Source organism: Haemaphysalis longicornis, unplaced genomic scaffold (genome assembly GCF_048455015.1).
Source record: "Haemaphysalis longicornis isolate Haplotype H1 unplaced genomic scaffold, Haemaphysalis longicornis Haplotype H1 scaffold_10, whole genome shotgun sequence".
In the NCBI taxonomy this organism is placed as follows: domain Eukaryota; kingdom Metazoa; phylum Arthropoda; class Arachnida; order Ixodida; family Ixodidae; genus Haemaphysalis; species Haemaphysalis longicornis.
Window position 1 is genome coordinate 9,306,813 of NW_027526204.1, and position 26,970 is coordinate 9,333,782.

General features: G+C 49.2%; 2 pseudogenes; one reads left to right on the forward strand and one right to left on the reverse strand.

The window, feature by feature from the left end:
* Positions 1 to 5,090: 5,090 nt before the first annotated feature.
* On the reverse strand, positions 5,091 to 6,692 carry LOC144158098 (uncharacterized; annotated as a pseudogene).
* Positions 6,693 to 13,472: 6,780 nt separating this feature from the next.
* Positions 13,473 to 16,125, forward strand: LOC144158099 (uncharacterized; annotated as a pseudogene).
* Positions 16,126 to 26,970: the final 10,845 nt, after the last annotated feature.

Genomic DNA, 26,970 nt, shown 5'->3' on the forward strand with positions numbered 1-26,970 from the left:
CTTCTCATTCCGGACAGAGGCGTCGGTTGCAATGATCACATAGGTGGAAAAACCGAAAAGGTGATCCCACAAAAAGCCTGAAAAGAAACTCAATGGCATTAGAAGAAAAAATTTCAACAAAGGCTACCTGTAAAGATGCGATCGATCGATTGTAGGGTTTAACGCGCCGACGCAACGCAGGCGAAGAGGCGCGCCGTAGTGGAGGGCTCCGGATTAATTTTGACCACCTGGGGATCTTTAACGTGCGCCGAAATCTCGTACACACGGGCGTTTTTGCTTTTCGCCTCCATCAGAAAAGCGGCTGTAAAGATGGTGGTGTATGATTAGGAACAGGAATATACAAAAGCACATTAAAGAATGTAGAAATATATTCTGCGGGCGTTCGAACCCGGGTCATGGACTGCTCAAAAACAGCGAATGCCATGTTACGAGTGCAGTTTGCGGTCTGGATATTGCCGGCGCCATTACTCTTATGAATGTATCAACAGTAAAGGCATGCATCCGGGAAAATAGAGGGGGATCGGCACAAAACAGGGAAGACCCGGAGCTTGAGACCCAGTCGTAGGGCTTGCCGTTCCAGGATTACCAGCGGCCGAAGCTTGTACAAGCTTCCTGAAAAGAGCACACATCCAAATTATAGGAGTGGCGGCACGTACATTCGGTAGATCATTAATAAGTGTCACGGCCTATACCAAATTTCTTATTACTGAAGCTTCTCAACATAGAGATGAACCGTACTCCTTTAGCAAAATATAATCAATGTATGGGTGCCAGTTCATATTGCACTCGTGTATTATTATCAGGTATTTTAAGCAATCCACCTGGGGAATGGTTGGTTGGCGGTAGCTGAGAGAAAAAGAGACTCGGCCCCCAGCCGGTCTTCATCGAAGTACATTTGGTTTCTTTTTTTCTTTTCGTCAGCTACAACGTTCGCGGCGGCATGTTACCCGCTCACTTATGGGTTCCTTCGACTACGGCATGACCAGCGTTAGGTACGGTCACGCACTGTGTGCTCTTTCACGAAGCACGCAGTTGCCCCGACACAACAGGACAGCATTTCGGCTATCTCGTAGCTCGTAGACTTGTTAAAGCATATTAAGGAAATCCAATCCAAAAACCCGCTAAAGAATACAATTCTTGTCCCAAGCTCAAGCCAGAAGAGGGTGTATTCCCATAACCCTCCACGACGACATCGATTCCCGGGTGCAGTTTCGCATCTATTATACTTACTAAGAAACTATATGGGTCTACAGGAAACCTACGGACACACGCCAGAATTTGCGTTTCCACTACTGCCGTTTCAGACACTGCAAGACTGTTATACCTAAATTTGGCCAATCTCACTGTTTCAGTCATGGTGGTAGTAGTGATGTTTATTGACAGGTGGACCTAGCCTTGCGTGGTATGCCGGCGATTGCTCACGCGATCAGTACCTTTTAACAGCTATGCGCGGAAATTCACCATGATTCGTTGAGGCTTGTGACCATTAAAAATTGCCGGATCAAATGAAAGATGTCCCTCCTTGTGATCCAATGGCCTTCCAAGAAAATTAAATCTCTCAAAGAAGCATGCGGAGCGGCTTTCCCCTCGCAGTTCTTTAAACTAAGCTAACCGCTCCTTTGCATGCTCTCGTCAGTCCATAATAAAATGCGCGATGTCGCCTGTATCACCACACGTTCTGCACAGATGTGAAGAGACAATGTTCAGCTTATGAAGCCACACCAGTGCCGGCGTTCAGTTGGTCCGCATGCGGAACAGTGAGATTGCTTCTGTCCTCTTCATTCCTTTGGTAACACAAGGTCGATGTTGTGGCATGATTTTGTATGATCTTGTATGATTGTGTTTAAAATGCGCTGTTCATCTGGGGCTACCTTCAGAAGATGAGTGCACGATGTCGCTTCCCGAGCCAACTGGTCCGCAGCTTCGTTTCCAAGCACTCCTACGTGGGAAGGGACCCACTGGAAACGAACGATAAATCCTTTTTCCTTTATCTGTTGACGAAGACACAGGGAGCGTTGGCAAGTTTTATCTGCGGGAAATCCAAGCAGCAGGAGTTGTAGGGCCGACTTGGAATCCGTGAGAAATACCGCATGCTGCACCCGAAGCGATTTGATCTTTTTCAAGGCCGCCTCGATCGCTATGCACTATGCCGTTGTTGATTTCATTTCATTTCATTTCATTTCATTTCATTTCATTTATTTACTCTCAATGCACAAGGCGTTAGAGAGGAGTGGTGAAAAAACAAAATAACAATATGTACAAACAAATGGAGCATGTTTAAAAAGGGTATGCGTTCATGGTACTCTTGAAGTTGGCAGGGTCAGTGATGGATGCGATGGAAGCGGGAAGGTGATTCCAGTCTGAGCTTGTTGTGGGCACGAATGAATTAAAATGAAGGTTTGTACGGCTGCTTGGAATTCCAACTTTGAAGTGGTGATCGCTGCGGGATGAAATGCAGGATGGCGGCAAAAAAAGTGAGTTACTCAGTGAGGGTATGGTATGGTACAACTTGTGGAAGAGGCACAGGCGCGAGATTTTGCGGTGAAGTGATAGGCTAGGTAGATTTAAGGTTGACTTCATATGAGTTACGCTTGCTGTACGGGAATAGTTGGACAAAATGAAGCGAGCGGCGCGATTTTGAATTGCTTCGAGGCTACTGATATGAACGTTTACGCGTGGATCCCATACAGATGATGAATATTCGAGCTTAGGTCGCACTAATGTTTTATAGAGAAGAAGTTTCAGTTCCATCGGGGCAAGGGAGAAGTTACGGCGTAAATAACCAAGAGTTCGGTTAGCACTGTTTATAATAACGTCAATGTGAGTGTGCCAGGAAAGGTTGTCAGAAATTGTAACGCCAAGGTACTTGTAAGTGCTAACTTTAGTAAGGGGGGAATTATTAAGTACGTAGTTAGTAGAAATATTACATGTTCGACGTGAAACTCTCATTATTTTGCATTTAGTAACATTAAGGTTCATTAGCCAAGTATCGCACCAGGATGAAACATTGTCTAAGTCACACTGAAGGGCAAGGTGGTCAGAAGGGGTTTTAATTTCGCGGTAAATAACACAATCATCGGCGAAAAGCTTTATGGAAGAAGAGATGTTATGTGGCAAGTCGTTAATGTAAATTAGGAATAGTAGTGGGCCAAGAACAGATCCTTGTGGGACGCCAGAGGTTACGGGTGAGAGGGGGGAGTTGGATTCATTAGCCGTTACAAATTGGGAGCGGTCTGTTAGAAAGCATTCAATCCATTTTAATATGTTAGCATCAAGATTAAGTTTGCTTAGTTTTAGCAGTAGTAGTTTATGGCATACAGTGTCAAAAGCTTTAGCAAAGTCGAGGAAAATACAGTCAACAAGGGAAGAAGCATCAAGGGCAAGAAATAGGTCATTAGTAAAGCAGAGAAGTTGGGTCTCACACGAGTACTTTTTCCGGAATCCATGCTGGTGATCACTAAGGAAGGAGTTCTTTTCTAAAAAAGTGATTATGTGGGAATAGATGACGTGTTCCATGAGCTTACACGGTATACTTGTTAACGATATGGGCCTGTAATTGCGGGGGTTATGAACGTCACCTGATTTGTGAAGAGGAACCACCTTTCCCGCTTTCCAGTCGCCCGGAAGGGAATGACATTCCAAAGACTGCGTGAAAATCTTACATAAAATTACAGACGAGGAAACAGAGGTATTATGCAAAAAATTTGCACAGATACCGTCTTCACCTGGAGCGCTGGCCAATTTCATGTTTTCGATCAATTTTCGTATATGCCAGAACAGTCAAATATAAGTGGTTCCATTGGAACAAAGTGGTGAGGGGGGGTGTCGGGAAAAGAAAGGGCTGCAGATTTAACAAAGCACGATGAAAACACAGAGCTTAAAATGACACAACACGCTTCTTTTGGTACACGGCTGTTATCATCATGGATTAATTCTATCGCCTTTTTTTCATTTCCGCTAATCGTCTGCCAAAATTTCTGTGGGTTAGTTGCAAGCAGGGAGGGAAGCGTTTGTTGATAATAAGTTTCTTTTGCGACGGCTAATGCGCGAGCGTACTCGTCAGCTGCGCGAAGATAAGCGGACCACCTTTCCGCGTTGTTAGTTAGCTTTGCCCTTCGAAAAATTCGTTTCTTTTTGTTGAGTAGTCGTTTTAGTGTAAGCGTGAACCAAGGGGACTTTGCGTTTTGCCTAATTCTGCGGAGTGGAATATAACGACTGGTAAGTTCTGCTACCTTCTGCTTAAACAAATTCCAGTTTTGTTGCAGGGATCTTTCCAGAAAATTCGAAAGGTAATCGTTTAGGAAAACCTGAAGCTCATTATTAATTGAAACATAGTCAGCTCTTTTGTAGTCCCTAAAAACTTTTGAGCTAGCACTTCTTTTAGTTGTTTTAGTCATGTTAAAATGAATAGCTAGATGGTCGCTTACGCCCGGAATAACTGATAGGGATTTAATTAGGTCGGGATGCGTGGTCAGCACTAAGTCTAGAACTGTGGAGGTAGACAAGGTAATGCGGGTTGGAGCATTAACCAGCTGGGTAAGGTTAAAGTCTGAACACACGTCAAGAAAGGCAGCACTGTCAGCAGAAGTTTTGGATATTGTTGGAAAAGGGGGAGACCACGAAACATTAGAGAAGTTAAAATCACCTAGGAGAAACATAGGCGCAGCCGGAAACCTTACTCGCAACTTATTTAGGACATCGTGTAAATCATTTGCGAAGCCGGTAGTTAGGTTAGGAGGCCGGTAGCAGCCACAAACAATGATATCTCTGTGATTAATGCGAACACACGCGACAACAATTTCAAGCGGCGAAACAACACGCACATTTAACGAGCTGATCTCGTCGCTAATAGCAATCAATACGCCGCCCCCGCACCTCGTACCCCGGTCACAGCGGTAGAACTTAAACTTTTTTGAACAGTTAAATATTTCGTGATTTTCTATTTTCGCGGACAGCCAGGTTTCAGTTACTATGACGACATCAGCTAGACATGTATCTATTAGTGCAGATAGGGCATCACGTTTGTTAGTAACACTTCGAGAATTACATAGTAAAAAAGAATATTCATGTGCTCGAAAATGCTTATCTAGCTATCGTGGTGAAGGAGGAGCGCTGGTCCCTGCGCTTTCTGCGTTTGTTGCTTGGGGGGCAACGTGTACGGGGTTATCATAAATAGGCCCAGCCTCAGTTACGCGATCGGTGACCGGACAATAAACATAGGCTTTCTTGTTAATTACTATCTTGTTATACTTAAGGTAATATGGCTGCCCAGTGGTTTTCGCGAAATTTAAAAGCTTTTTCTGGATGATGCGCGTGGCCTTGCAGAAATCTTCGCTGACACGGGGGTGCTACGAAGCATAGATTTCTTAGCAAAGACACCTTCTCTTGTTTTGAAAGAACTAAAACGAACAATGACAGGTCGACATTTGTTCTGCACAAAGGTTCCAATCCTGTGTGCACGGGAGATGGCTTTTTTTTTTTTTTGAATTGTTGTTTTTTATTATTCCAAACGGTGAGAAATACGCCGCCAAACGGTGAGAAAAATTAGGAAGTTCCAGTTTAAGGGACGCAGACAGGATTTCACGGACTTTTAGCTCAGACTCAGCCCAGGTTTCTGAGACAGAATCTAATAGCCCATAAAAAATTAGGTTATCCCTACGAGAGCGATCCTCGAAGTCATCAAGCCGTGAACTGAGCACGGCAGCCGTTACGAGACCTTGCATCTGTGTATCGTCTGGAACGCTCTCGAGGGAAGTAACCTTCTGTTCAAGTACAGTTAGTCGAGCGGTTAAATCTGTTACTTTGGAATCAAGTAGCAACTGGTTTTCTTTAACATCGTTAATAGACTTCTGCAAGTTGTCATGACGCTCATCCAAGTGTGCGGTTAGTTTGCTGATGGCGGCTAATACTTCGCTATTCGGACCAGGGTTCTGTTCTATATCCCCGCAAAGAAGAAGTTCCTTTACAACGAGAAAACAATCTGCGATTATATCAAGCAACACATGTGGGCATGGAAGGAGCAGCAGACAATAGTTACTAGATCGCTTAGCGTTATAATCTTGGGATGGACCAACCTGGACGAAAAGCAAAAAGTGGTTGGATGAGACCATTGTGGCGGCCGCTCCGTTCCACTGCCCACTGAGGTGCGCGGTGCAAGGCTGGCTGTATTTGTAGCTTTCTGGGTTGCTTGACGATGTCGATGCGGTTGGCTTGATGGCAGCTTGATGGGTTACCGGAACGGGAGGTTGAAGTGGCACCGGGCAACAACGGCTCGGTTCGGGCAGGCGAGGGCACGTGCCGTGTGGCGTGCCAGGCGCATGTGGTTCCACGCAGACCGGCGAGCTCGTGCTGATGACTGCGAATAACTGGACGAAAAGCAAAAAGTGGTTGGATGAGACCATTGTGGCGGCCGCTCCGTTCCACTGCCCACTGAGGTGCGCGGTGCAAGGCTGGTTGTATTTGTAGCTTTCTGGGTTGCTTGACGATGTCGATGCGGTTGGCTTGATGGCAGCTTGATGGATTACCGGAACGGGAGGTTGAAGTGGCACCGGGCAACAACGGCTCGGTTCGGGCAGGCGAGGGCACGTGCCATGTGGCGTGCCAGGCGCATGTGGTTCCACGCAGACCGGCGAGCTCGTGCTGATGACTGCGAATAACTGGACGAAAAGCAAAAAGTGGTTGGATGAGACCATTGTGGCGGCCGCTCCGTTCCACTGCCCACTGAGGTGCGCGGTGCAAGGCTGGTTGTATTTGTAGCTTTCTGGGTGGCTTGACGATGTCGGTGCGGTTGGCTTGATGGCAGCTTGATGGGTTACCGGAACGGGAGGTTGAAGTGGCACCGGGCAACAACGGCTCGGTTCGGGCAGGCGAGGGCACGTGCCGTGTGGCGTGCCAGGCGCATGTGGTTCCACGCAGACCGGCGAGCTCGTGCTGATGACTGCGAATAACTGGACGAAAAGCAAAAAGTGGTTGGATGAGACCATTGTGGCGGCCGCTCCGTTCCACTGCCCACTCCGTTACACTGATGACGTCAACTGGTCAAAGCGAGCCGCCCAGGAAACGTTCATACCGGGAATCACAAGGGCCGCTGCGCTGGTATCTGCTTCTGCGTCGACAGATCCGTCCGTAAACACATGAACACAATCTCTTTACGACCAGTCCAAGTGCTCAAGTGCTAACATTCTCGCTTCCGCCACTGGTGTATATCTCTTCGAGTGGATGCCCGCGATGGTGAGCTGACAATCCAAACTCTCGAAAGACCATGGTGGCTCCAAGCGATGTTGGTTCTTCTGCCGTTGCGTGTGGAGAATGCTGAGAGTGTCGAGCGCCGCGTGTATGCGAGATTCTACCCTTAGGTGGAGACGCCTGAGCAAGGCCTTTCCGGCTGCGGACTCTCCCAGCCGGACAAGCTGCAAGAGCAACCGCTGAGACGTCATCAGGCCAAGAGGTATGCCGAAGACATATTGCCGCGAACCATACATTGGGTTTGTTTATTTGTGTTTTGCTTTTACCGCCCGGCTGCGCCGGTCTGCGTTATCTCTGCGCCACGGGAAGCGCGTGTTCCATTCTTTCTTGCTGTGCCGCGTGTGTTCTCTGTTGTGATAGGGAGAGCATTCCGATCTAACGTGAACAGCCCAGAATAATCTTCTTGGATCTACTATGTTCTGGATGCGAATCGACGTTTCGAGAACCACGCGCGCCGAAAGATAAAAAGCCTGCAGTGCGGACGCCGGGCATTCGATTCGACGACACTCGCCTGTGGAAGTCACTTTGTTAACCGCTGCTTCGCCGCCTCTGTATTCTTTTGAGTTGTTAGGGGAGCACAAGTTCGCTCCAATAAACGTATTTCTCATTCAAGACAACTGCTTCGTCCTTGTCTTCGTGACAATATTCATCTAGATCTCAGGTTATCAATACAAGCGGTTGTCTATGATTGCCCAAGGAGTGATTCGTACGGTTCCAGCACATCTCTCGTCGGTGGAAATAACAGTCTCCGCGTAAAGTCTTGCTTTATTTTGTTTCCCGGAAAGAAACGGAAAGCGACGCGCCTTAAGTTAACTTTAGGTGGCTTGCCAATCGGGCAAGCTACTCGTGTGAAGTTTCTAGGTGTCACCATCGACTATAAATTATTCTGGAGGCAGGCCGTGGATTCCCTTGTCACGTCCGTGGTTCGCCGCTTAAATGTGCTTTGACGAATTGCTAAATGTAACTGGGGCAGTCATCCATCATCTATGCTTAGGCTCCACTCAGCGCTCATCTTGAATCCGTTTCTTTACCATCTACCTGTTTTGTCTCCCTCGGAGTCCCAGTATGCTCGTCTGGAAGCGCTGCACCGACAAGGCGTTAAGATGTCCCTAGGAGTTCCCCAGGTGGCAGCAAACGAAAAAGTCCTGGAAGAGTCGACGTTCTAGTCAAACCTGCACAAGCCAAGCAGATTTCAATTTCAACTGCCGTGAACCGCGCTCTTGAATCAAAAGTTACCACACCGTGTAATTGACGACGCGATAACGCGAGCCAACCGATTGAATCGCACCGAAATTCTCCGAAAGGCCCCTCCGAACCCGAATCGGCAAACTAATTTAGTTTTGATTTATTCAGCCCCAGCTCCGAAAGTAGCATCCATACTCAGAAAGCATCAGAATATCCTTGTTCAAAGTTAACGCTAAAAAGAATATTTTCGGAGCCGCCAGGCGTTGTTTATAAACGGAGCAATAATCTGGGTGACTATCCCACTAAATCGAGCATCAGCCGACCGCAAAGTACTGGTCGCATGCCCTGTAACAAACCATGGTGAAAGGTATGCCCGGAAATGACTACCACACACCACGCCGCACGCTCAGCTTCAAATTATTATGTTAATGTGAACAGTAACTTTGACTATGACTCCGCCAACGTTCTATACCTGCTGGAATGCACCCTCTTACACCCACCACCGGCGTTTTTTCTACCGGACAACGCGAAAACACCGGCAATAACGAAACGCACAGAACTGTCCTGCATTGTGCCGTATGCAGAGTGAAATGGTGCTAATTCTGGTTCTGCTGCTGCTGTTGATAAATTCATACCAACCGTTGTGGACTTTTTTATGGTGTATTCGAAAAGACCACAACACTGTGTACAGCATAAAAACTTTTTTAGGACCATCTGGTGGCGTGTTTCACAAACCCAGTCTCGTATACACCTCGAGCTTCGCCATCGCTGCGCCGCCTGCCGCCGCTTCTCCGCGGCGCTCACGGGAGGAGCGCATCATTGCTGTTAAGGCTCATGAAGTGTTTTGGTACTCTTTCGCTTCTTTTTTTGCCTTTCCTAGCCCTAAATAACTTATTATGGTGATGTCTGTAAAGGAATAGTACGTTTAGGGCTCTGGTCGAATGCCGAAAAGCATAAATACTGTTGACTATAAAGAAAAAGCTGCCTGTCCAGCCCGTGTATTGAAACCGTGCTAAAACTGAGCGCAGCCATGATGCCATTCTCACAGCGTTGCCCGCTATCTTTTTGCTTACTAGAGTTGGCGGCAGTAGTGGGTATTCACCTAGCAACCAACGAATTCCATCATGGCAGCCACCGTTGCTGTGAATGCGCCGTGACAACTTTGCTGGGAGAAATGTTGTGTGAAGTTTTTTTCTGGTAGGTAGGGAACTTTTGTGCCATGCTTATGCGTTAGATGCAGTGTTCAATTCTCCGCAACTTAGAAGGGTAGCGCGTAGATTAGCGGGTACATCGTACGCTCGGAGGGTATTATGGGTCACGGAAGTTCGCTCGTCGCTTCGGAGTTGAGCGGACGTGTTTTTTCGTGCTCCTGTGCTGCGGAGGGGCTTCGTTTCGGCTGCCCGTTGTACGCGCGGGCCACCGCCCTGGATTTGGATGTCGCCCGGCTTTCGCTATGCTGGTGTGGGCGGTCGAGTGCCAACCTATCCAGCGAACTTCGAAGCGGTCGGGTCCACCGCAGACTTCGCTCTTCGTCGCACCAAGCTCTCCTCCGCGCTTCACCGTTCCCTTCGAGGCTTCTCGTCTCCCGGACGCAGCATTACGCCAGCCAACAGTGTTCGTGGTTTGTTGTGTGCGACGGAATCGACCACAGTGGAACTACACTTCTATACTCTTTCGTCACCTTTCTAATTTTTACTTTTCTCTCTCCTATCCTATTTCCCCTACTATTCCCGTTTCTGGACTGTGTTAAATACAGGTGAGCTGCCATGAGAGCTTAATCATGTCCCCAGTTCATTTATTTCCTTCTTCCTTTAAAAACAAATCATTTCCTCTTGATCGCTTTTGTCCCCATATTTTCTTTCCTGGTGGTAACCCCCGTATTCATGCATGCGCTATGTCTGTATATACTCTTTTGTGTGTGGTAAAGAGTTCAGTTGGTGTCAAGCGCTAGTCCTGCGTAGTCTTTTCTTTGTTTTCCCGTCTCTAGAGCGCTATTTTACCACGTTTCACATGCCTCGCCCCCGCCCCCGCCCCCCTGTATGTGTCAGCTGATTGTTTTCGCAATCTGTTGAGGTGCTCTTTGCGACTACTTGCTTTAGCGAATGGAAGTTCAAAGTGGACAACGCTTCCAAGAAATGCGTGTAAATGGAAATCGTATCTAATCGACCAGATTTAGGGGAAATCCCAAGGTGGAGTAAGTGTCTGTAAAGGAAAGTTTGACATCCACCTAAGTGCAGCCATACGGCTACAAAGGAAAGCTAAGAGCTTTCTCGGAAACTTCGCAGTAGAAGAAAAATTCGTCCTGGTCCAGGATTCGAACCCGAGTGACTGCTCGCTGTCCCGGGTTCGTGGTTCCTGGTCCCGGGTTTGAATCCTGGACCAGGACGAATTTTTCCTCAACTGCGAAGTTTCCGAGAAAGCTGTTAGCTTTCCTTTGTAGCCGAATGGCTGCATTTAGGTGGATGTCAAACTTTCCTTTACAGAAACTTACTACACCTTGAGGATTTCCCCTAAATCTGGTCGACTAACACCTGTCCTTCACTTCGAGTTGTTGCTCAATTCGCTTTCGCGCTACTAACGACTAGCCTCCTGGTTAGCTCAGTTGGTAGAGCGACTGCTCCGGTTAGAAGTGGTCCCGGGTTCGAATCCTGGACCAGGACGAATTTTTCTTCAACTGCGAAGTTTCCGAGAAAGCTGTTAGCTTTCCTTTGTAGCCGTATGGCTGCATTTAGGTGGATGCCAAATTTTGCTTTACGGAAATCGCATCTGTTACTGCACTTTGGGATAAACAAACACGCTTTCTTAGATATTGTAGGTGCCTGTCTACGAGGCCCCTGCAGCAAGTGTGTGAACGTTTGTCCCAGTTGAAATGCTTTTAGGTAGTGGCCTTAGCTTAGATTCGATAACCGTGAAAAACCCAAGCCTAGTACTGCTATGTCATGTGCATCATGAAACTCACTCAAGAGATTTTTTCTCTTTCTACGTAAGCTTAGAAGATTTGGCATTGGTTGTATGCTTGGGGACGTCACACAAGATACATTAATAATGTTGCCAGGTTGCATTAGGTTGCAATTATTCTATTTAATAGAAGCTTAAACAAAATCTCTACAAAAACAAACCAGAAACTGAACGGGTATCATGCAAAACGTGCAGTGACACTCTGGGTTGGTGTTAACTATAGCTTTCAGTGCTTACAAACACAAAGAAAGTAGTACAAGTGTTCTTTAGTATCACCCCATGGCACTTTGCCCTTTAAAAGTCCACATCACCCTCTCTCAGAATGAGGAAAGAGGAAAATAATGTGGCCAACTGACTTGGTCCAGCAAAGCCATGGCAGGTTTAAGGCTTTCAAGCAAATAACCAGGCCGGCAATAAGACAAAAAGTTTTTTCAAGGAAGACCAATTTCAATATAAATCACATTTCGTAGTTGAGAAGGGGAAAAGAACGACATGAGCTCGTTCAAATAGTGGCAGCATAAATGAAGTGAGACGCAACATGAACGAGAGGTGTAAAGTGAGAGGCACCATGAGCAAAACAGGTGCAATTCAAAGAGTCAGCTTTCCAGAAAGCAGCAGCTCCAATTCAGAAAAAAATAAAAATTGTGTACAGTACCTACATCATGTACACAGCAAATCAGTCATATTTCACTTGTAGACACGGTGCAGTGGAAGCAATCAAATCAATTCTCCTCTTGAAAGAGCAGATTGAAGTGTGTAAGAGGGAAAAACAGATTCCGTAGGGCGTTACCAGCGTGTAGCTTGCTTCGTTTGCCAATTTAAGCATTTTTTCTGCTTGTTTTTATGCTCTTTCTTTGTGTTCGTGGTGTTGTCTCTGTACTTGCCATTCCCACGCCCTATGTTTTTATTTTCTCGTCAATTTTCTATCCTTTATTTTATACCAGCCTTTTCTTTCCCTTTCAAGACCATTATCTCCGTTTCCATGTGTAGTGCAGCCGACCAGACAATTCTCATCGTTTCCTTGAGTAACCTGCCTACCTTTATTCTTATCTTTCTTCCATTCCTTCAACTCGCACACTAGGTCATTTTAGACTCGCCGTTAGCATTACAAACTTCACTAAAGACCTGGGGGAAATTTTCATGAGAATTTCTCGTAGATATGGACCCGTCGCGATTTCTGTGTTTCCTTTTGTTGGTCTCGCAGCCAAAGAGTAATGTACTATACGTGCTGTACGTATGAAACGTAATTTAGTGATGTATGTGTACAGGATTTTATTGGATTCAGCTTGCACAGATAACTTCTCAAGTCCTAAACATAACCTGCTGAAGAATGTGAGGGCACGGCTGTCAATGTCAAATTTGTCTTTGTTTCGTTGCCAGAATTGCAACACAGAATATGTTCTGCGGTTTTAAGTACATGATACATCGGGGCGGATGGCATTATCATGCCCCCATTATTTTTGATGAAACTAAGAATGTTAGTGATTCCAACCAGAATGAGCTGAAACTTTAATAATCGGCTACAGAATTAGTGGCACCAAGCTGTGGCAGTGCAAGTTCGTCATCATTCTGGTTGCTGTGAGCACGCTGGAATGGAAGATTGGAAATTTGACAAGGTCTGGCATGACATCTCTGGGGTCACTGGCTTTAAGGCATAAATAGGCGGGCTGTGCTACGCGTATCGTACTGCGAGGCGGATAGTTTATAATTTCTTATTTCTAACGGATGTATACAGCTGAAGAACGTCTCCAGGTGGTCCTGGCTGAACCGATTCGCGCAGATGTAATTGTCGCAAAAAAAAGTTCAGAGTTTAATTTATTGTCGGCTATCTTAATGAGTGCTACATGCCATACATATTTTGTCTGAATACTGTACACTAGCGAACGATGATTGTTCTATGCTAAGCAATTTGATTCATCTTCTATATATTTGGCAGCTGTTCCAACATTACCACTATGATTTAACTGATAAGGCTCAATAACTAATTTATAGGTACCTTCAAATTCATTTACTTGTGAAGGTGACCCATATCCTTGGTCGACTTCGCCTTGCACAAATACACAACATGCCATCACGAATTGAGAATGTCCATATGTACGTTAGCACAAGAGTTTTCGAAGGCGGTTTCTATATACAGACAGATTTCTGACCAAAACCACAGGCATTTTAGGCAAAACCGGGCGCGAACGGAAGCGACCGTTTCCCTTCATTAGCGAAGGCACACAGGGAAGGACAGTATCTTTTTTAACCCCCAACGAAGCTGGCGCCCAGACATTATCACCTAAGGCTCGCATGAATCAGCTTTATTCTAGGGCAGGTATATACGTGGAGGTATATACGTGGGCGACATAAGAGTGGAAGTACAAGTCGACGTGACTGAAAAAATGTCACTTCGCTGATCTATCGAGCATCGTTAATGTGTCATGCAAATCCTCATTAGAAGTGCATACGGGTGCACTATATATTAACTTTAAAAATTTTGGATTGCGTGTTTCAGCGATCAAAGGAGCATGGATCAATTGAAAACTGGTACCTTTCTGCTTCGCGTTGTCATCCTTTGCTAAAAAGCCATCTTATTGTGCAAAAAAATGATTGCTATTATTACTATTATTTGGCGCTTGTTTCATTTCTCACTCAAACAAAACAGCGTTTATTGATAGTATAACAGCTGTGGGGATCCTGACGCCCAAGCCATTGCGCGATCACTGGGTTTGTGGCGTTGCGAGGCGCTTTTCCCCTCTCTCCCCGAAATTCCGGCTCGTCTAGTCTCCACTGTACACAGCTGAGCCGTCTTAAACTCCTTCCTGAGGTGAAGGCTGCCGTTGCGGCTTTAAAACACTGTCACGCAGCGGACGCTTCGCCGTGGTAGCGGAGCTAACCTCACCTCATTGGTCCGTTTGAACGATGCCCGAACACCACTCGCGCCGGGACGCGAACGCGCGCCCGGCGCGGGGGTCCGTTCGGTGGAGACGCTTCCAGGACGCCGAAGGCGCTGGCCGAAGGTATGTGACGGTTTCTTTACCAGCCGGCTGCAACTCTGTTGCGCCGGCGAAAGCCCACCAGCCCTTCCTGCTGCGGCCCGTGCCTAAGGCTGCTCCTGTTGCCCCTACGCTTGCATATAGTAAGGCCGTACCTACCACTCGACGATCACGCCGTGCGTACGCGCCTGTGAGCGAATAGGCCCCGTCTCCCTCGCTGCTGCGAGCCGATCTGGCCAGCACGGCAAGGGCAAGCTTATCACCAAATGGAAGCCTCGACCCTTCCCGAAACCGAATCCGGACGACTATGTAATAGTCGTAAAGCCCCGTGAGTGCATCTCGCTGCATGAAGCTTTCTCCGAGAACTGGTACGGAACCACGTTCAAGGCGTACCTCGGGCCCGAGTGAGCTGAGTCTTTGACAGTTCTTCCCTCGAGAGAGCAAAATCTGATCGTCATTCATACCCCGGACCCCGACACGGCGGACAAGGTTATCGGGGACTTCGCGGTGAACATCGAGCGCAGGCAGGTCCTGCTACGCGGGTACCTACGACAAGATGGAGGCAATGTTTGCCACGGAGTCATTGTGGTCCGCAACACAGATACGACGGAGACGCTTCGCGAGAGCGTGCGTTGGAGATTAGGCACCATCGTCGAGGTGCGTAAATTGAACATCGAACAAGGCGCGCGTGACCTTCGCTGGCCAGAAGAAGCCGCCGCGCTTTGTTCACTACGACACAATATTGATCCCCGTCAAACCCTACTACCGAACGATTCCGGCCTGCGGCAAGTGCGGTGTCGTCGGCCATCGGATGGACGCTTGTCCCAACCCAAGACCGGATACGTGTGGCCTGTGTGGACAGCAGGTGCAGCTTGTGGAAGAGGGAGTGCGGGCCCCTCATGATTGTGTACCAGTGTGCTCTGTGTGTGGCGGAGCGCACGCCACCAACTCACGAGCGTGTACGGCCAAGCACCGTATCTCCAATGCGGCCGCCTCAAACGGCAGAAAATCCAGAATGGCGGCCAAGAAACGTCGCCAGCCTCAGACTCGCGATGAACCCGGTGAGCCACCGCGCCGAGACAATGTCAAGACAAACAAGCAAGCCCCCACTACCGGAGCAGTCGGGAAGCAGCCGACGGTGCAATCCTGCAGTGGTGGGGGCCAGGCCTGGGCCAACGCCGTCAAAAACGGAAAGCAGGTGAGCGGTACGGGCGGGTCTGCCTCCTCGTCCCCCTGTAATCTCCCCTCTTCAGAGCAAAATACTTTGAGCAACCTGCAGGCACAAATTGAAACGTTGCAAAAAAGATTAGCAGCAGCCGAGGCAAAACAGACCCAATCAGTCTGCCCTCCTCCTCCCCCCGCAGTAGAGGCAATGGAGAGTGAGACTGGCGCAGCGGCGAAGGACGCGCTAGCCGCTCTTGAAGCTCGTATGAGCGCCCTTGAAGCCCGTATGGACAGTGTGATAACTGGTCTCCAAAATCAAATCTCAACTCTCGTAGAAGCCGCGATCGGGAAAATGACAGAGGCCATCGCCACCCTCATAGTACAACAAGTCGCGCGTTCCAACAAACAAACCTGCCTAATTAAGGACGTGTCCGGCCGGTACCCCAAAACTTCTCGACGGCAGATTGATCTTGATGATGATGACAGCTGCTCCCTAGCGGGAATGGAGGACAATCCCTACCCCGCTAGTGCTGGCTCGGGAGCGCCGCTATCACAATCGCTCGTTAACCTCACCGACCATGGCGGGCAGCCCTAAGATTCGGGAATACGCGCGATCCAATTCGGCCACCCCCATTCAAATCACCCAATGGAACTGCCGGGGCTTTAAGTCCCACACAAAGCGGGCCGACTTCCGACTTTTCCTCACGACGTTTGAAAACCTTCCTGCTGTGGAAGCCCTTCAAGAGCCAGGCAGCGGTGCCACGCTCACAAACTATACTACGTTTCAGCAAGACCCCTTATCCTGCATCTGCGTGCATAAAAATTACACGGCCAACTTAGTCGACCTTGACCTTAAGCCAAAATTCTCGTACGTGATGGTAACACTCCTTCCGCTGCGCAAACAGGACCCGCAACTACACGTGCTAAACATCTATTGCTCGCCGAGATTAGCCAAAATTACATTCGCAGACCTTTTTAGCCGCGCCTTAGGGGCTGCGGGGAAGGACCCCCTGGTGATTGTGGGCGATTTTAACGCCCCCAGCACACTTTGGGGATATGTGCGTGAAGAGCGGCGTGGACGTAAATTGGCGGAACTTGCGTCCACGCTGGGCCTAACTCTTCACACCGACCCTGCGTACCCAACTCGTGTGGGTAATTCCGTGACCCGGCACACATGTCCGGACCTTACGCTCACAAAAAACATCCAATATGCAGATTGGGTCAACACCGAGGAGACCCTCGGCAGCGACCACTGCATACTCAACACCACCATTCGCACCCGTCCCTTGGCAAGAGCTTACGCAGAGACAAAGTTACCCGATTGGACTAAATTTAGACAAACATACACTAACTCCACCCCCATTAAGGAGCAAGGGTACCACGCTTGGTCCCAGCAATTGGTTTTGACCCTTCGCTCCACAGAAACCCATATTAAACTCTCGGATGCGACTCCGGGGGTGGATAACTACCTCCTCCACATCTGGGCTGCCCGGCACAGCCTCGTGCGCCGGTGGCGCCGACAAAAACAAAACCGAAAACTGAAAATTCGCATCGCCGAGCTCACCCAGCGGGCGGCGGAGTACGCGGCCCAGCCCGCCGACTCTAACTGGGTGGACCGATGCAACACGGCCGCGCGACAAATGTCCAGTAGGAGTACCTGGCGCCTCTTCCGCACTTTCATCGATCCGACCCAAACTCGAACAGAGACACAAAAGCATCTCCAACGAGCGATTCACAGCTTCGATGGGGACACGACAAAATTGGCGTGCAAACTGCGAGACCAATACCTAAGCACACAGCAGGACCCCCGAGGGTCCGCGTACTCGTATGCAGGTAGCGAGAACGCGGAGCTGGATCAACCGTTCCAGCTATACGACCTAAAAGCGGCCCTAGCAAAAATGAGGCGAGGAACGGCACCAGGACGGGATCACATCACAGTGAAACTACTTGCCAATTTTCCCGACTCTGCCTACACTATGCTCCTTGCTTACTTCAACTCTATTTGGCTAGGGGAAACACCCCTACCGATTGATTGGAAGACCGCCCTGGTCACCTTCATACCCAAAGCGGGCAAAGCCATTAACACGGACAACCTCCGCCCCATCTCTCTTACTTCTTGTGTGGGAAAATTAATGGAGACGATGGTGCGCGACAGGCTGTCCGAGTTTTTGGAGAACAAAAATGTATTTGCAGACACCATGTTCGGGTTCCGCCCACACCGGTCCGCGCAGGATGTCTTACTGCAGCTCGATCGTGAGATCCTCGATCCCGTCGAGTACCCTCTGAGTGACAAAGTTGTGCTCGCTTTGGATTTGAAGGGGGCCTTTGATAACGTGACTCACGAAATTATTCTAACACATCTCTCACAAGTGGACTGTGGCCAAAATGCCTTCAACTACATTAAGCAATTCCCCACTGACCGACAATCATATATTCGAATTCAGGACATGGAACACGGCCCTTACCAATTAGGCACGCGAGGGACCCCGCAGGGAGCAGTCCTCTCGCCCCTCCTATTCAATCTGGAAATGATAAGGCTCCCTGCTCAGCTGGCGAGAGTCGGAGGCATCTGGCATGCGCTGTATGCCGACGACATCACCATCTGGGCGTCACACGGTTCATCAGGAGACATGGAGGCCAACCTGCAGCAAGTGGCTGACGTCGTGGACGACTACGCCCGTCGTTGTGGCCTTCAGTGCTCCCCGTCCAAATCGGAATTCGTGCACATACGCCCCTCACCAAAGTGCACCACCAAAATCAACCTGTCCCTTCACAGTGGACCCATACCCGAACGCGATGAGATCAGAGTACTGGGGCACTTCATTCACAAGCATCGCAGAGCAGACACAACATTGGCGAAATTGCGTAAAGTGGGGGTCCAGGTGGGTCGGATGATCCGCCGCGTTTCCAATAAGCACGAGGGTTACGATGCAAAGATGCCTTGCGGCTGGCGCATGCATTTGTAGCCAGCCGAGTCCTGTACTCGGCTCCATACCTCCACTTACGCAGGTTTGACGAGAATGTACTCGAGGTCATTCTCCGTAAAATCTACAAGCGCGCTCTCGACCTTCCGCTCCACACCTCCAACCAGCGCCTTCTAGGCCTGGGAATGGTGAACATATTTAAGGAGCTGCGTGAGGAGCACTCGACCAATCAATACACGAGACTCACTAAAACGCCGTCGGGTTGCCGCCTTCTTGCCCGACTACACATCCATCACCGAATACCTACGGAAAAGCGCGTACCAATTCCCGACGTCTGGAGATACGCCTTGCATGTGCGTCCTCTTCCAGCCAACATGACGCGAGATGACCACAGTGGCCGACGCGTCGCGCGGGCAGAAGCATTGGCTCGCCACTATGGTCGAAAAAACGGAGTCTTTTACGTAGACGCCTCCGGCCCGCACCACGGGGGTTGGTACACGGCCGTGGTCGTCCACCAAAACACGGCAGTGAACGGACTCACGTTCCGCGCACACAATATTACACACGCGGAGGAGATTGCCATCGCGCTAGCAGCCGCAGATCAGGAATCGCGGGTCAATATCACCGACTCAAGGGGTGCCTGCCGTAATATTGAACAGGGGTGCATTCCGTACTTTGCTTACAAAATTCTGCAAAACAGTAACTACCTGGGTGCCCCCGCGAATCGCACGATCATATGGGCTCCGGCTCACACGGGTCTTGAGGGTAACGAGGTGGCTGACGCCGCTGCCCGCGCGCTCACTCTCCGGGCACCATCCTAATCTCCCACCGATCCGGACCTAGAACCTACTCCCGCTTGCACCTTTAAGGAGGTCACACAGTTTTATCAATCCGGCCATTCCGTCTATCCCAAGCCCTGTAGGGGCCTCACGAAGGCGGAGGAGCGCATTCTCCTTCGCCTTTATACGAAAACTCTCTTGCGCCCGGCAATCTTAAAATACTTCGACCCCGCTTGCACGGGGAAGTGCCCGCACTGTGAGGAAGATTCTTCTGACATTTTCCACATGGTGTGGGCGTGCCAAAAAACCCCAAACCTACCCCCTCTACCCAACCCTTCCCGGGAGAACTTGGAGGCAGCCCTGCTCGGGTGCTCTGACCTGACGGCCCAACGGACCCTGGTCGGGCGGGCCCCGGCCGCGGCCGACGCCATTGGGCTCCCGTTAGGGGGAGCCCACCTAGTCTTTGTACGGGGCGGCCCCTTAAGGACCGCTCCCACCCTCCCTGTACAAACTTCTGTAAATAAATGTTTTTCTGTCAGTCAGTCCCACGGTGGTTCCTCGCAGTGTGCATGAATGCCTGCCTTGTGCAATGCTAGGGTTATGCATATTGTGAGGTAGAGAGGGGACTGAGACTGCCCTGTGCATGCATACTTTTCTACTCTTTGCCGTCTTTTTCATGCCTGGGCGATGGCCGGTCAACTCTTCTCAGACCGGCGAGGGCATTTAAGGAGAGGAGAGTGTGGGGATCCTGACGCCCAAGCCATTGCGCGATCATTGGGTTTGTGGCGTTGCGCAGCGCTTTTCCCCTCTCTCCCCGAAATTCCGGCTCGTCTACACACAGAACACAAATAAGCCGGAATGGGAGTAAATGGCTTGTGTCATAACTCAGTACCAATTCGGAGTTTTCAAAACTCCTTCCAATGGGAGTTTTGCCTTACTCCCATTATTTCGGCAGTTTTTTCAGTAGCATATGGGAGTTTCATTTTACTGCCACTACAATGGGAGTTTCCAGGGGTACCATTGGGAGTGTATTGTTTCCTCCAACTGGGAGTTTTCAGGGGGCGCATTGGGAGCAGTGTTGACCTGCATTCGAGGTTTTTTTTTGTGTGTGTTTTTGTGCGCTTCATATATATGCGCTGCAGTGGAATTTATTACTGCATTTGGGAGTTCTTAATAAGGGCACAGACCGCATTTTTATTTTTCGTTGGGGATCACGTAATTTCTAGTCTTTTTCCGCTTCAAACGTTGAATGGCGAAACGTGAAAAGTTTGTTTTCTGCACAGTCAATTTATTGCATAAAAATTACATGAATAGGATATACGTGTGAACACGTTAATAAGACAATAAAAACACTGAATCAACAAAACACCTACATCGAGAACACAAGGTATCTTGGTAAGAACTTTATCTACTACAACACTCATCAACGAAAAAATTTAAGCCATTTGCAAACAATGAGGTCAGCATGTCGTCGGTGCGCTGTTTGCTTGCACGTGCCTCCCAAACGCTGACGTTGCCGCACCCCCTGGCACGTTCTTCTGGAAGCCACAGCAGCACATTCATTAGAGGGATAGCAAAACGCTTTAAATCTGCGGTAACAAATACATAAGCATATTGGGCATATGACCTGAAAAAAAAAAAGAAGAGAAACGGCACTGTAAAGACGCTGAACTTGTCACTCTTGTGTCCAACTTTCCGTAATGTCTGAATGTTTGTTTAAAGCTACGCAAAATTGCACTTCTGTCCGAGACACCTGCGCTCACTAGTTCGTCAAAACGAAGTGTTCTGCTGTTCAAAAAGGTGCGCGACCCTTGTGGCGACCAACTTCTCAAAATGCTTCCTTTCCCTCTTTTCCTTGCGTGTAGTGTTCTGGGAACGAGCTTCAGGTTTTACCTCCCGCACTGCCCCTCTCTCCCCTCACCGAAAGTTACGGAAAAATTTCGGTCGGTGTGACGCCTGCGCGTGCCCCCCTTCAAAAAATAAATAAAAAAATAAGCAGTTGTCTGTCGACTCTACAGAATGCTCCCTCGAATGGCGTTTGCTGGTTATAGTTACACGCGCCTAGCGTACGGAGAGCTCCCACGGGGCCCCGACCTTCTCCCTTTCCAGTGAAAGCAATTAATCGCCGGCTGCACGCGGCAGTCACCCTCCTCGTAGCAGGCGCGGCTGGCACCACACCTACTTTTCAAGAAAAGCGGCAGCTCTGCGACGTTTGACCGGCCAACTTCACCCTCGCTTGCCTGTAAGCCACAGACAAAGCCTAACAAAAACACCTAACAGCCGTCCAGAGTTCGGACAGTTTTCATTCTGCTTGCGAGTGTGAATGAGTGAGTGTCCTGCTCGAGACCCGCGCAAATACGCATTGCTTTCACACTGTTCGGCCTCCCCAATGACGTTCCGGGCATGGTGCCGTCTTTCACGCACAACGCTCACCTCCAGTGGCGGAGAATCGCCCGTGCAGTGGCGCGGGAAACACGTTGAGTTTATTTGACGCTAGAAGGGTCACAAGTCTCCCAAAATGTTGCGTACAATAAAAAACGTGAAAATCTTACCTTTAACCACCTCGCAGAGGCACAACCGCGTTGTTTTTAACGAGCCACTCTCAGCGATCACTGCATTTAGGCCTCGTGTCGGCTCGCTGGCGTATTCCGTCGGCTCGAAGGTCGGTGACACGGAGGCGACGTTGCAGTCCGTCGCACGTCAGTCCAGGCTGGTTCCACAATGTTCGCAACGAGCTTCGGTTGTTGGGAAGCACTTCACACCCGTTCGTCCGGCCGCAAGTTCACACTGGCAATAAATTTTCGGGGACGCTGGAGCTCACACGCCACACGACACCAACTGGCAGCCATTTTGTAAGGACGCGTAGAGGAGGAAGGGGTGAAGGAGGAGGAGAAGGAAATGGAGGTGGCGTGGGAGTTTTTAATACTCCCATTAGGACAAACGCAGTAATCACAGCCAGATACTGCGTTTTGTGAAGAGGTACAACCGTAGTAAATGCGCTTATTTACGACGGCTTGTGGCCCCCGGTGTAAACTGGCAGTTTTTCCACCATCATACTACCACACGTGGGAGCAGGCCGTCTGTCGTGAGGAGTTTAAAAGACGTATTCCAGCCAAGAAACTCCCATTCAGGCTAACTTGTGTTTTGTGTGTAGGCTCCACTGTACACAGCTGAGCCGTCTTAAACTCCTTCCTGAGGTGAAGGCTGCCGTTGCGGCTATAAAACACTGTCACGCAGCGGGCGCTTCGTCCTGGTAGCGGAGCTAACCTCACCTCATTGGTCCGTTTGAACGATGCCCGAACCCCACTCTCGCCGGGACGCGAACACGCGCCCGCCGCGGGGGTCCGTTCGGGGGAGACGCTTCCAGGACGCCGAAGGCGCTGGCCGAAGGTATGTGACGCTTTCTTTACCAGCCGGCTGCAACTCTGTTGCGCCGGCGAAAGCCCACCAGCCCTTCCGGCTGCGGCCCGTGCCTAAGGCTGCTCTTGTTGTCCCTACGCTTGCATATAGTAAGGCCGTACCTACCACTCGACGATCACGCCGTGCGGTACGCGCCTGTGAACGAATGGGCCCCGTCTCCCTCGCTGCTGCGAGCCGATCTGCCCAGCATGGTGATGCGCGCGCGCACAACGTGCGCGCACCCCGGAATTTGCCCTGACCGAAGAGCCCACTGGCTTTGCGCCGACGACGCGCACACTTGCGCGTGGCGCCCCATCGCCCCTTTCACCTAACGGGAAGTACGTACCTGTACTGTAAATTATGTAATTGGGACTGTAAAATATGTGACTAGAAAGTTAGTATAACATAAACATCTTCCCTCCGTACCCTGGGCATATTCCTTTGTCGCCCCTTTCTCCACCTGCCCTACAGAGGCGGTGTTAAGTTGGCGCGACGGCGTTTCAGTATCGTGAGCGTGCTCAACTAACTCGAACCCACGGTGGTTCCTCGCAGTGTGCATGAATGCCTGCCTTGTGCAATGCTAGGGTTATGCATATTGTGAGGTAGAGAGACCACACAGCACACGTAAAAAAGAACCTAGTTTTCTGCTAGACATCGTAAAATCTTTCGAACGCTTGTTTGTTGTAATTTACGAATCATGTACATTCAAAGGGAGCCGATCTGCCCAGCAATGTCTCACATAACACGACATGGCCGGCTGACAGCGACTTCCAATCGGCAGAATGTAGAAATATATGTAGGGAATGGTATCCTTTAAAATTGGCGTCGGCGGCTTTAATATTATCGTTGGAAGTGTGCGGGCTGCACCACAAGGGTAGATAAGATAGTTTCCGCAAACGTTGAAGTGGCACAGTAGACGATACCATGGTGTGCTAGTTTGAAGCTTTATAAATTACTTCCACCTGACTGACGCTCCCCACAAAATACCGGAACTGAATTTCGCGCCTCAACCCCATTTGTTTTCCCTTAATATTTGATTTATTTTTGTTCATCAAATATGAATGCATAGAGAAGACCAATAAAACCGTACAATACGTAGTAAATGTACTCCTACGTTTAGTTTAGGGGCCTCAATTTTTGCCTGACCTGCAAAAAAATTCTTAACGGTATCTTCAACTACTGATCTGGCAACAACAGCATGGCATCATGGCGGCATCGGTGTTTAGACTCTTTTCAGGGCAAACTTTACCCGCCTGCCGAAAAGAGCTATCCTGGTGGCGTATTCCCAAACTATATCCCGTAGGACCCCGGCCGAACACACTCCCTTCAAACGGCGACGTCACAGCGTGACGCGTGCGCGACTTCATGCGACGTTGATTTTTTTCTCTCGTTTTGGGCGGCGGCCGATGGTTTGGCTCCGTGCGCGAGGCGGGGGCTTCGGAGCTGGTGCGCTGACGCACATTTAGTCGAAGTTAAAGGCCCAACCACATGCAGCGTACTTTCAGCGTTTTCTCGCGTTGCGACGCGAGCTGACGCGCGACAACGCTGATGTCTATGCTCGCCTGATATCAGTTTCCACGCACCGCGAGAGAGCAACAGAAAGCTGGCAGCAGCGGTCGGGTTTCACGGCCTTCTCGTGCTTTTGGGTCATTCCTTTCAGCAGAAGAAAATCAATTTCTTTTTAACTTGCGGTTATCGGCTGCCTCGAGACAATTTGCAAGCTATTTCGGTTCGAAAGTGCTCATTCATTTGTGGCTTGTTCGGTTTTCATCGGGGAGATCGGGTATTTGCGATAGCTTTTTTTGAGTTAAATAAGGGAGCTCTGGCTACGTCGCTTGTAGTATTAGCATGATGGGGCTTGGCTGCAAGATTGGTGCGTGACGACCAAGCCTTATCAACGCCAAAATGCTAGCGGCGCATGCCATTCCATTCGTTGCTACCGGGGCTTGCGTAGGGGAGACCAAAACTTTTCTTGACTCAAAATAAGGGGGCTGTGGTTACATCGCTTGTAGTAATAGCATAACTGCCCTCGGAACCAAGATGGGTGCGTAATAAACAAGCGTTACCACGGATGAAATTTCTCAAACACGATCAAAGCAAATCACTCGACAATATTCGTTGGCAGCCTCTCTTAGGGTGCCAAATTATTGGGGCTAGCGTCGCCTCCTGGCGTGGTCGAGCGGTTGCACTTTTGTATGCTGCCGTTTTGTTTTAAAAGTCCACGGTTCGAACTTTAGCAAACCCTTCTTTTTTTGCAATGAGGGTTTCACCGGCTTTTCTTTTTTTTTTCAAGGCAAACAAAGGGGGCCAGAGTGCCTTGCTGTCTAACCTAGAAGTGACGTTTGACGGTAACCTCAATATCAAGGCAGCCCTGAAATTTGCTTTGCTCACATTTTGAATTCATGAAGCTTAAGTCGGTACATAACATCAAGGTTAAATCAAGTAGCAAGTAAAGTTGTGCTAAGTGCGTCAACGTTCATCTTCCTATCTTATTTTCTTCAGATTTTACGGTAATTATTTGAAATACATTTCGCGGGATGCCAACATTTGCCAGCGAATATTTTTTATAAGGCTAGGTTCTTGTTCAACAATCGACCATAACTGCTCATGAATGACTTCAACTAATGGCATGTTTAATACAAACGTGTCCAGCAGCGCACCGACGCGGCGGCTAGCGCGTGACTATACTAGTACACTATAGCGTGACTTCGCCGGTCTCATGCCCCTGTGACACGGCAGTTACAATGACGATCGTGCTCAATCCCGCTCGAACTCAATCCTGGTTTCTCAAGCGCGATCGAGGCTTCCAAGCGCGATCGAACGAGAGCGGCGATACTCTCATCCCCGCTCTGCAATGGCACAGAAGGTGACAAGTTCAACTAACGCCACAAATTGTGTCAAATAACTTGAACGAAATGAGCGTGCGGTAACATTTGCATAGTTACGTATACCTACGCCCGCGCATAGTTAACAGACGCCGGACGCAAGTACATTGTTAGCGCCATCTGGCGTAAACGAATGCAACCGGTGCAACTTCTCAATGGCGATTGAAACGTGCCGTGTAGCAGCGGCAGTGCGTCGAGCGCGTTCGAAAACTCGATCGGGATTCACTTCAATCGCGATTGAAGTGAATCTGCGCGTTGCCGCCGAACTACTCCGACGATGGCGCGACGCGTGATTTCGTGTCCATGTAGTTAGGACTTTAACCTTTTCGTACCTATACGTTCCGGAAAGCACTCCCATTAAAGTAAAGAGAAAAATTTAGTTTGGTCTTTTGTGTCGCGCTGCTTCGCGGCGGTCGATGGTTTCGCTCGGTGCGCGAGCATGACGTACGCGCTGGGAAACTGAAGCACGAAGTATACCTTTGCATACCTGTTCTCGCTTCTCACTCTTCGCACTCTCCTGCGAGCCTGCAGACGCTTGTCTTGCATCCTGTTCCTAGTTAAGCTAGCACTGGGCGCGGTTCTCTAAGTGCGCGCGCAGGTGGACGCTTTTTCACGTACATGTGGTCCTTGTTTACGTTCCTGAAAGCGAACACTCGCAATCATTACAGTGAAGACGAAAATGTTTTTTTTATCTTGGGTGGTATTTTGGATTCCGTACGGAATCGCAGAACGTTTGCTCCCAGTCGGTCGAAAGCACACGCGTACGTCGGTCGCTCATCTGCTGTTAACATCAGCGAGCGTGTTCATCCGTTTTTATAATTGTGTCATTACCGTCAAACCTGTATAAAATAAGATAGGATGATGAACGAAGACGCACTTAGCACAATATTACCTGCTACTTGATTTAACCTTGATGTTATGTGCAGACTGCTGCTTCATGAATTCAAAACGTGAGCAAAGAAAATTTCGGGGCTGCCTTGATACTGAGGGTACCGTCGAACGTCACTTGTAGGTTAAACGGCAAGCACTCTGGCCCCTTTGTATGCCTTGAAAAAAAGAAAAGCCGGTGAAACCGTCATTGCAAAAAAACGAGGTTTTTCCAAGATTTGAACCATGGACTTTTTAAAACAAAACGCCAGCACACAAGCGCACAAGCCGCTCGGCCACGTCAGGAGAAGACGCGGGTGCCAAGAATTTGGTACCCTAACAGAGGCTGCCAACGAAAATTGTCGAGTGATTTGCTTTGGTCATGTTTGAGAGATTTGAGCCGTGGTAACGCTAGTTTCTTGCGCACCCATCTTGGATCCGAGCTCAGTTATGCTATTACTAGAAGCAATGTAACCACAGCCCCCTTATTTGAGTCAAGAAAAGCTATCGCAAAAGCTCGGTCTTCCCTACGCAAGCCACGGTAGCAACGAATGGAATGCCATGCGCCGCTAGCATTTTGGCATTG